The 11,604-nt window shown below is 45.0% G+C and overlaps 1 long non-coding RNA gene across 1 annotated transcript; it reads left to right on the top strand.

Moving 5' to 3' along the window:
* Positions 1-5,629: 5,629 nt before the first annotated feature.
* LOC140596627 (uncharacterized) lies at positions 5,630-11,604 on the top strand. The gene is made up of 2 exons (XR_011998523.1): positions 5,630-5,774; positions 7,933-11,604. It is a non-coding gene; the product is annotated as an uncharacterized lncRNA (long non-coding RNA).

Below are 11,604 nucleotides of genomic sequence, written 5' to 3'. Positions count from 1 at the left end.
GTATACAGAACTAGAGGGCATCTTTCTTTCTTTTTCCATTACGACTCGTTTTTATACCAGACTAAAAATTTCCAATATTTTTTCTCTTTTCCTACCTTAACTTCAATATTTTACCAACTCTCATTTTTAAGTTTTTTTTTTCCTTTTTGACTTTCGTATTTCTACAAGTACATGTCTTAGATTTATTTTTCATTTCTGGATTCCCTTCAATGCATTCAATTTAATTTTCATAGATATCCGAGATATGGGTTTTTGTTTTTTGTTTTCTCCATCTCACTTTGTTTTACAATGGTGGAAATTAGTACCTTCTAACACATGACCAAAATACACCCAGAACCAAGTGGAACAATGTGTTGGTTCATTCTGTGAGATTATATTCTGTCTTCCTTTCCATTCTGCCCCCCTATTTTATCTTGTTCATGTTTTTGTGGTCAATGTTGGGTCTTTATATAAGTAATACTGGTTTATGTAAATTTGGGAGTCAGCACCTTCTAACATACAGAAGAAAATACATTCAAAACCAAGAGCATCACCCTCTAGGTCCCCTCAGGGAGACTACATCCTCTCTACAACCACTTCCCTACCATCACCACCATCCTTTTTTCCTTTTTTTTTTTCTTCATTTTTGGTTTTTTATTTTTACTACTTTTAGAATTTGTTTTTCACTTTAGAGTCCTTTTGTTTTATTTTGTTCTGTTCTTCTTTTTCTTTTATAATCTGGTCTCATCTAGGGTGTATTTTACTAAGGTTATGGTTTATATTTTTGACTCAACTTGTTCATACAGCCAATTTGCACTGGACAAAATGACTAGAAGGAAGAATTCACCACAAAAGAAAGAACTGGAAACAATACTGTCACAGAGTTACAGAATTTGGATTTCAATGCAATGTCAGAAAGTCAGTTCAGAAGTACAATTATAAAGTTACTGGTGGCTCTGGAAAAAAGTGTAAAGGACTCTAGAGACTTTGTTACTGCAGAATTGAGATCTAATCAGGCCGAAATTAAAAATAGTTTAACTGAGATGCAATCCAAACTGGATTATCTAACTACTCGGGTTAATGAAGTGGAAGAGAGAGTGAATGACATAGAAGACAAGTTAATGGAAAGGAAGGAAGCTGAGGAAAAAAGGAGAAAAACAATTAAGAGCCCACGAGGAAAGGCTTTGGGAAATAAATGATAGCTTGAAAAGGAAGAATATACGTCTAATTGGGATTCCAGAAGAGGCTAAGAGAGAGAGGGGACGACAAAGTATATTTGAGCAAATCATAGCTGAGAACTTTCCAAACCGGGAAAGGAAACAGGCATTCAGATCCAAGAGAGAGAGAGAAGACCCCGCCAAAAATCAAAAATCATTCAACACCTCAACCTTTAATAGTGAAACTTGCAAATTTCAAAGACAAAGAGAAAATTCTCAAAGAAACTTGAGACAAGAGATTCTTGACTTATATGGAGAGAAATAGCAGATCAACAGCAGACTTCTCCACAGAGACCTGGAAGTCCAGAAAGGGCTGACATGATATATACAGGGTACTAAATGAGAAAAGCATGCAGCCAAGAATACTTTATCCAGCAAGGCTGGCATTCATAATAGAAGGAGATAAAGAGCTTCCAGAATAGGCAGAAACTGAAAGAATATGTGACCACCAAAGCAGCTCTGCAAGAAATATTAAGGGGGACCCTGTAAAAGAAAGAGGGAGCCCAAAGAAACAATCCACAAAAACAGGAACTGTATAGGTAATACAATGACACTAAATTCATTTCTTTCAATAGTTACTCTGAACATGAACAGGGTAAATGATTCCATCAAAAGATGCAGGGTATCAGACTGGATAAAAAAGCAAGACCCATCTATATGCTGTCTACAAGAGACTCATTTTAGACCTAAGGACACTTGCAGCCTGAAAATGAAGGGGTTTACCATTTACCATTCAAATGATCCTCAAAAGAAAGCTGGGGTAGCAATCCTCATATCAGAAAAATTAGAATTTACACCAAAGACTGTAGTAAGAGATGAAGAGGGACATTATATCATACTTAAAGGGTCTATCCAATAAGAGGACCTAACAATCATGAATATTTATGCCCCTAATGTGGGAGCTGCCAAATATATCAATTAATAACCAAAGTAAAGAGATACTTAGATAATAATACACTAATAGTAGGAGACTTCAACAAGGCACTCTTAGCAAATGACAGATATTCTAAGCAGAACATTACCAAAGAAACAAGGGCCTTGAATGATACACTGGACCAGATTTCATAGATAGATAAAACAGTCCATCCAAATGCAACCGAATACACATTCTTCTCAAGTGCGTATGGAACTTTCTCCAGAATAGACCACATACTGAGTCACAAATCAAGTCTCAACCAATACCAAAAGACTGGGATTGTCCCCTGCATGTTTTCAGACCACAATACTTTGAAACTAGAACTCAACCACAAGAAGAAATTTGGAAGAAACTCAAACACATGGAGGTTAAAGAGCATCCTACTAAAAGATGAATGGATCAACCAGGAAATTAGAGAAGAATTAAAGATTCATGGAAAGTAATGAAAATATAACCGTTCAAAATCTTTGGGATATGGCAAAAGTGGTCCTAAGAGGGAAACACATTGCAATACAAGCCTCCCTCCAAAAATTAGAAAAATCTAAAATACACAAGCTAACCTTGCACCTAAAGGAATTGGAGAAAGAACAGCAAATAAAGCCTAAACCAAGAAGAAGAAGAGAGATATTAAAGATCAGAGCAGAACTCAAAGAAATATAGACCAGAAGAACTGTAGAACAAAATCAGGAGTTGGCACTTTGAAAGAATTAATAAGACAGATAAACTACTAGCCAGCCTTATTAAAAAGACTCAGATTAATAAAATCATGAATGAAAGAGGAGAGATCACATCCAATACCAAGGAAATACAAACGATTTTAAAAACATATTATGAGCAACTACATGCCAACAAATTAGGCAATCTAGAAGAAATGGATGCATTTCTGAAAACCTGCAAACTACCAAAACTGGAATAGGAAGAAATAGAAAACCTGAACAGGCCAATAACCAGCAAGGAAATTGAAGCAGTCATCAAAAACCTCCCAAAACACAAAAATCCAGGGCCAGATGGCTTCCCAGAGGAATTCTATTTAAAGAAGAAATAATACCTATTCTACTAAAGCTGTTTTGAAGGATAGAAAGGGAGGGAATACTTGCAAACTTGTTTTATGAGGCCAGCATTACCTTGACATGGCCAACAAGTACATGAGAAAATGCTCCATATCACTTGCCATCAGGGAAATACAAATCAAAACCACAATGAGATACCACCTCACACCAGCGAGAATAGCGAAAATTAACAAGACAGGAAACAAATGTTGGAGAGGATTGGAGAAAGGAAACAAATGTTGGAGAGGATTGCAATGTTAGTGGGAATGCAAACTGGTACAGTGACTCTGGAAAACAGTGTGGAGGTTACTCAAGAAGTTAAAAGTAGAACTATCCTAATTGTAGGCCATGTCTATGTCTTCTTTGCAGAAATGTCTAATGTGAACTGGTACAGCCACTCTGGAAAATAGTTTGGAGGTTACTCAAGAAGTTAAAAGTAGAATTACCCTATGACCCAACAATTGCACTACTGGGTATTTACCCCAAAGATCCTGATGTAGTGAAACACCAGGACACCTGCACCCCAATGTTCATAGCAGCAATGTCTACAATAGCCAAACTGTGGAAGGAGCCACGATGTCCCTCAACAGATGAATGGATAAAGATGTGTTCTATATATATAATGGAATATTACTCAGCCATCAGAAGAGAGGAATACCCACCATTTGCTTCAACGTGGATGGAACTGGAGGGTATTATGCTGTGTGAAATAAGTCAGTCGGAGAAGGACAATCATCATATGGTTTCACTCATGTGTGGAATATAAGAAATAGTGAAAGGGATTATAAGGGAAAGTAGGGGAACTGGGTGGGAAAAAATTAGAGAGGAAAACAAACCATAAGAGACCCCCAACTCTGAGAAACAAAGGGTTGCAAGAGGGAAGGTGAGTGGCGTGGGGTAATGGGGTAACTGGAGGAAGGGCAATGAGGAGGGCACTTGAACGGATGACCACTGAGTGTTATACTATATGTTTGCAAATTGAATTTAAATTTTAAAAATGTAAAATAAATATAAATAAATCCCCAACCACTTAATAAAAATAAATTAAACTTAAAAATTTTAAAAATAGAGGCACCTGGGTGGCTCAGTTAGTCAAGCATAGGACTCTTGATTTAAGCTCTGATCATGATCTTGAGGTAGTGCAATCAAGCCCAATGTCTGGCTCTACACTAAGTGGAGAGCCTACCTGGGACTTTCTCTCTCTCTTCCTCTTCTCCTCCCCTTATCCCTGCTCTCATAATAAATTAAATAAATAAATAAATAAATAAATAAATAAATAAATAAAACACATCTACATAACAAAGAAAGAAAAATAAAATCTCCACTTAATTCTCATTCTCTCCCCAACCCACATCTCTCCTTCCCTCCCTCACCTCCTGTCATTCTTCTTAAAGGAATTATTACCCTCTTGTGGTAAAGACATATTTAAAATTTTTTTCAACTATTCCTTCCCTCTCGCTACAATTTCTTCTCTAGTACTGAATTCAAATAAAAGTAAAGTATTAAATTGAATGCTTTAAAAGAAATAGCATCTGCCTTTTATACAATATTTATATCTATACTCTAACCGTACGCATATACATAATACATTAAAACATGTGCCTATATCCATAAAAATATATCTAGAGCAGTTGTTCACCCGGTGTCAGCGATGGTTATTTCTGAGCTGTGGGATTTTTCCTCTGCTCCTGCGTCAACTTCCGCGCATCTTTTGATCTCTTTAGAACAAGCACGTTCTCTCTTTGGGTGTATTAGGAAGCCTATGGCTAGCAGAAGTGGACGTGCAAGGTGGTGGTGGAGGAGGGAGTGGGGCAGGTGTCAGGTGGACCGGGCAGCGGGAGGGGGAGGGGCGGGGGCGGGGCCGGGCAGCGGGAGGGGAGGGGGCGGGGACCGGGCAGCGGGCACCTAGAGGGGAAGAGGGGGAAGGGCAGCGGGAGGGGGCGGGGCCGGGCAGCGGGATGGTGAGGGGGGGAAGGGCAGCGGGCGGGGGCGGGGCGGGGCCGGGCAGCGGGAGGGGTTTGGGGGCGGGACCGTGCAGCGGGAGGGGGAAGGGGCGGGGCTGTGTAGCGGGCAGGGCGGGGCCCGGCAGCGGGAGGGGTTTGGGGGAGGGACCGTGCAGCGGGAGGGAGAAGGGGCGGGGCTGTGTAGCGGGCAGGGCGGGGCCCGGCAGCGGGAGGGGTTTGGGGGCGGGGCCGTGCAGCGGGAGGAGGCGGGGGCGGGACTGGGCAGCGGGAGGGGGCGGGGCCTGGCAGCAGGCGGGGGCGGGGCCGTGCAGCGGGAGGGCGGGGCCTGGCAGCAGGAGGGGCGGGGCCGTGCAGCGGGAGGGCGGGGCCTGGCAGCAGGAGGGGCGGGGCCGGGCAGCGGGAGGGGCGGGGCCGGGCAGCGGGAGGGGGAGGTCCAGGAAGGAGGAGGGGCGGGAGCGGGGGCTGCGGCGGGGGGAGCGCGTGCGGGGGAGCGGGCGGCGCTCCGGGAGGAGGAGCCCCGCGCGGCGAGGGAGGCGCGGGCTCGGGCAGGAAGCGCCGCCGGCCGCGCGCTGACCTACTTTCCTCGGGCCCCTGGGTTTGCGGCCTGGGCTCCTGCTGAGACAGCCCGGAGCCTCGGAGACACACACAGGTTCACCCCGACGTCCCCGGGAAGGGGGTCCCCGCGCAGACGCCGCGTGCGGCCGGGCTTCCCTGCAGAGACCCGCCAGTGCAGTAGGCCCGAGACACCCGAGTGGCTCCGTGGGACCTTCGGCCGAGAGCAGGCGCTCGCGCCCCGGGCCGCGGCTCCCGGCTGATGTCTGCGCTCCAGGCCGCAGGGAGGCCCGCGGGGCGACGCGCGCGCTTCCTCGGCTCCAGCTGCCTCCCAGCACCTGCCCAGAACTTGTAGAACAAGCCCAGTGTCACCTCGGCTCGGCCACTTTCCACGCCGTGTCCTTGGGCCGGTCACGATGCCCCGAGTCCCCGAGGCCTATCTTGCTTTTAAAATGCAGAGAATGCTATTTCCGTCCCAAGGTCAGGGGGAGAGTCAATAAATAACGTGGGTCATGATGGCTGGACTGACCGCGGACACATGCCGTGTGTTCAACATAAAACGTGGTTTATCCACTCATTAGGAAGCCGCTTTGTCGAGGGCACCACTCATGGCCTCGGGTGCTCCACACCTGGTCAAGAGTGATTTATGTCATCAGAGTTACCTATGCCCTAAGACAGTTTAAAGTAACCATGTGCTTGAGGAAATGTGTCCTTTCTGAAATATTTCCTGTGAAATACTTTGGCCCTGTGCCCACTACCTAAAGAACTATGTTTTGGATCACTGGTATAAAAAATAATAAACACTTAAAAAGCAATTGCTATGAGCCAGATGGAGGGTGTCAGAGCTTTAGGTGAAGTAACTCTTGTAGCCTCTCTGTAGCAACCACCAGAAAGGAAACAGGCTGAAATAAGTGGTGGAGTTATAAACAGACATTTGTCCTTTTGGGGTCAGAGGGTATCCATTCCCCCCTTTTCATAGTTAATATCTTTATTTCTTCTGGGGAAATGACCTCATCTGCACTGTGCATCTTGAGTAGCTGAGAAATCTTTTTTTTTTTTTTTAAAGATTTTATTTATTTATTCATGAGAGACAGCAGAGGGAGAAGCAGGATCCGTGCAGGGAGCCCAATGTGGGACTCGATCCTGGGACCACGGGATCATGCCCTGAGCCAGAGAGAGAAGTCAACTGCTGAGCCACCCAGGTGTCCCAAGTAGTGAAAAATCTAAGTCTCTTGCCCTCCCCACACCAAAGAGCTTACTCTGACCCAGCTTGGCCAACTGGACTCTCCCTCGCCCAGGACTTGGAGTCACAATGGAAATGAACAGGACAGAAGAAAATACTAATTAAAAGGACAAAATTATAACAACAATAGCACATTCTGCTGGTGATGCCCTATCTAGATTATTAATGCTCCCACCACAACCACCACCACCATGGCCCACAAGCCTCCTATCTGCCCATCCAGAGCTCTGGATGCAGGAATCCAGCTAATATCCAGACAGCCGCAACCTGATATCCCAAGAGCACTAACTCTCCATCTCCCCCTCACCCCTAAACCTCTCCCATGTTCCTCGTCTCAGTGCAAGCCACCACCATCCTTCTAGTTTCCCAGCAGAGAGGCCTGGGAATTATCTTAGACTCTTCCTTTCTCATCCTCCACTCATCTGGTCTCCAGGCCTGTCAACTCTGCCTCGTAAAAGCTTGGAAACCCGTTCTTCCTTCATCTGCCTCAGTTCAGACCTTCATCCTTTGTCTCTTGGAAGATGGTGATCACTTCTCCAGGAAGATGCCTCCTATATCTGGGCCTTCCTCCTCTAACTCATCTTTCACGCTGCAGTCAGGGCAATCTTTCTCAAATCTTCCACATGTCTGTGTCAGGAGCTTGAAGCTCTTTGACAGTCTGTCCCTTGCTCCTTTGTAGAGCCCAGGCTCCTTATTATGGTAAATAAGGGCTTGTATCCCTTGCCACTCTGTTCCATTTCTTCTTATCTCTCAACACTCCTACCCAAGCACCTTCCTCCACTCACATGAAAGTTTTCACTGATGCAGGACATTCTTTGCTTTTTTGCTTTTACACTGTTCCCCAGTTCCACTCCGGCCACATGTTTTACTGCTTTGCATTTATCCTACAAGTCCTGTCTCAATCTGGCCCTTCTAACAACCACATCATCTCAAACAGAGTAGGATGAGTGAATGAGTACATTCTGCTTGGAGATGAAGAAAGGAGATAATCTCGCATTTGCTTTTTTCCCAGGCAGATTGTGGGAAGCTGGTTTACATTTCTGAGAGTGACTAAGAAGTAAGCCTGAAACTGCTGGCAGCCATGCTGCCACTACGAGGAAAACACTGCCTGGGAATGAAGCCGAAACAAAGGAAGACAGTTTGCCCATGAGACTGAGTTCCCCTGGTGACACTTCAGCCCCTAGATGCAGCTACAGCTGAAGTCAGACATAACTCTTGAACAATTGTGTAAACCATTCCCTCTTTTTGCCCAAGCCATTTAAAATGTGGATTTTCCATCTATCACAAGCAGAAGAATCCTGATATCCCAAAAAAAAAAAAAAAAAAACACTAAATAAGAATACCCATTGAGAGAAAAGCTTTAAAATCCACAAAATAGAAGTATAGGATCAACTTGAAGAAACAGAAATGGCCCAGCGGTTGGCAAGACTTAAACAAAGAAAGACTTATTGAGGGCAGATGTTGTGCCTAGATTCAAAGTTACCTGGCATTGAAAATGTCTCTCAGAGGAGGGTTGGTTAGACATGCATGCCTGAACAAAGGAAAGTCAAGGAGAAAGAGTTGGCAATGCCCATCCAATTGCCATACAAGTTAAGAGGTATCAGAGTTCCCTTGGCAAGACTCCCCATCTAGTGCAAGGGCTCTGAACCTGGGGTCCCATGGCTGGGCTTCCTGGAGTTTTGTGAACCTCCTGAAATTGTATGTACAATTATACATCTTTCAGAGAAGAATGTCCATAATCTCAGATTCTCATGGGGGTTCATTACACCCCATGGGGGTTACAAATTGCTAAGGCAGTACACGAAAGTATTTCAGGCATTCTAACAGAGAAACTCTTCTGAAAGCCACCAAATTCTTTTATACCTTCCAGTCTCATTCTCAGGACACTCTCCAATAATCCACTGTCCCATGCGTTTCCCCTCCAGGGAGAGATGCAGTGAGCCACTAATGGGGGACCCTTGGCTCCACTTGAGAGCTGTGTTTCTCACTGCCGAGTAAGAAATAGGGATATTGGCAGAGGGGGGCTGCATTATCCGAGGCAGCTCAGGTACAAGTACAGCAGGACTTGGGAAGTGGTATCTAGTATCTGTTGACCACATGTTCCAGGCACTTTCCTATATGTTATCTCACTTAATCCTAACAAATGTGAGACAGAAATTATTATCTCCATTTTTTATATGAGATCAAGGTTTATAGAGGCTAAGAAACTTCCACAGGGTTTCACAACTGCCTGACTTCCAAGACCATGTGTTTTCTACACGGCCAACAACTACCACAACCCCCATCCAAGTGCTGGTAATCACACTGGTTTGTGGTCACTTCGCCTGCAGTGCTACTGTCTTGATCTGCCCCCCCCGCCCCATGCACCACCACAACATGCTTCTAGCAGTGGACCCCTGCCTTCACCCCAAGCCACGGGGAATTTGAACCCAGGCACAACTACCTGTCACATATTCTGGACAGAAAGGCTGATTTAGGGATGGAAACGACCCAAGTTCACACTACCTTCCTGGACTGTGTAAGTGGAGACTGCACGGGAGGCCCTTTGCCTCTTGGGCACTGGCGAAAACTAATCTTCAAGAGAAGAGAATAAAATCGATCAGCAACCAGAAGAGATGAGAGACAAGTAGCAGTAGCTCCAGCAGCTCCCAGTTCTAGAAGCTCTTCTTTGCATCCCATAAATTTCTCTAACAGCCTGGACAGAGTCACAACACCACGATGAAAGTGTAGTGCGTGCCAGCATTTGACTCCCGTCAGTGAAAGCAGAATGATGTCATGAGAAAAAAAAAAAAAAGAATGATGTCATGCCTCACTCAGTCTCAGGAGGGAGCTGGAAGTAGTTTAGAAGCTTCCAGTGAAGAAAGTTTGTCCCAGTAGATGGACACTTCCTAGCTTACCTAGAGAACCAATGTATTAGTCTGTATTGTGTTGCAGCAAAAGACTCCGAAAATCTTGGTGGCTTCCAACAACAAGGTTTACCTCTTGTACTCTGGTTTGCAGTCAGCTGCATCTCTGCCCCGCCCTGCCCCACATGTCTTCTCACTCCAGAGCTCAGGCTGAAGGAGCATCTGGGACATGCCGATCATTCTGCAGAAGGCAGGAAGGCAGGAGGCCAAGCCAGACTATGCAATATCTTCAAAAGTTTCTGCTCTGACATGGCATAAAATCACGTCTGCTTATATCACATTGGCTGAACAAAGGGCCAAGTCACATGGCCAAGTCACATGGCCAAGCCTGACAATATATTCCACCTACTGGAAAAACTCCTGGAAGAAATATATTCTACTCACTGGAATCACTGCTGGAAGTCATGTGGCAAAGGCTGTGGATATATAAAACCCTCATAGGGGGATCCCTGGGTGGCTCAACGGTTTAGCGCCTGCCTTCAGCCCAGGGCATGACCCTGGAGTCCTGGGATCGAGTCCCACATCGGGCTCCCTGCATGGAGCCTGCTTCTCCCTCTGCCTGTGTCTCTGCCCCCCGCTCTCTCTTATAAATAAATAAAATATTAAAAAAAAAACCCTCATAGGGAGGAAGAAGATGGTGGCAAACAATAACATAATCAATTACACCAAGAAACAAGCATGGGCTGGAACAACAGAACACATGACAAAGCTATCTTTTGTCAGAGGGAGCCCTCCAGCAGGGCTGCTGGGAAGAGGATGCAAAAGCAATGAGATTTGTGAATTGAACAAGGACAGAGACCCAACTGCAGGCAGTCCAGGTTTCAGTGGCAAAAACAGAAAGTCCTGAGAGCTAAGTCTTTCAACATCTGGAACCCAAAGCGAGAATTCACAAAAGATGAGAATACAGTGGCCCAATGGAATGCCTGATGCGTGTGTCATAAGAATAATCATTATCTTGGGTTTTGAATAATTTTACCGTCTGTTTTCTATTGTAGTCATTGTGCTACTTTCATAATTATAAAAATAAGCATTTTTATTTTTAAAGACATGAGCCCTCTGAAGCCTAAAAGAGCACGGGCTGTAGAGACAACTGGTTTCCAACGCCAAACTTCATGGTGATGAGGAAGGTTCATGTGTCGGATGATGCACCAAGGATGTGTCATTTCAATCCTGTGGGGAAAACAGTCCTGCCACCTATGGTAATGACTGACAAATGGAAAGCTGGTGGTCTGGAAAAGCTTTTCCTTGGGCCGGGATGGGGGAAATCCCCAACCCAGATGTTCCAAGAATTTTCTGCTCAGATCCCATTTGGGGTTGAAAAAAGAGAAAGGCTACCATGAGTTCAGTATGTCTTGGAAATTCCGGGTTCCTTTCTGGCCCAAGAAAGGAGAGTAGGTAACATGAGCTTAAAAATGTCTTAGCACACACTAAGTGTGTGAGACAGTCAGCCCTGGGGTTTTGTGGAAATTAACAATGAGTTTGAGCTAATTTGCGCCCAGTTTGGTGCAATGTGCATAGAGACTTTGGTGGTGGGCTTCTGAGTTACACAGACCTTTGAACCCTGGCCCTGTTGTGTGACAGCTCTGTGACTGTTAGCAAGTCACTTAATTTCTCTGTGCCTCAGTTTTCTCCTTGAAAAATGGGACAACAATAGCATCTATTTCATTGGGATGTGTTTTGGGGATTAAATACACACATGCGAAACTCCTAGCATTGTACCGGACAGCAGGCATACAACAGACTTCAGTTAGAAATAACTAATATAAGAGAGACAAAAA

This window comes from Vulpes vulpes, unplaced genomic scaffold (assembly GCF_048418805.1).
Source record: "Vulpes vulpes isolate BD-2025 unplaced genomic scaffold, VulVul3 Bu000000640, whole genome shotgun sequence".
NCBI classification, from domain to species: domain Eukaryota; kingdom Metazoa; phylum Chordata; class Mammalia; order Carnivora; family Canidae; genus Vulpes; species Vulpes vulpes.
Note: the sequence above shows the minus strand (reverse complement) of the source record. Positions and strands in the feature narration are given on the sequence as shown.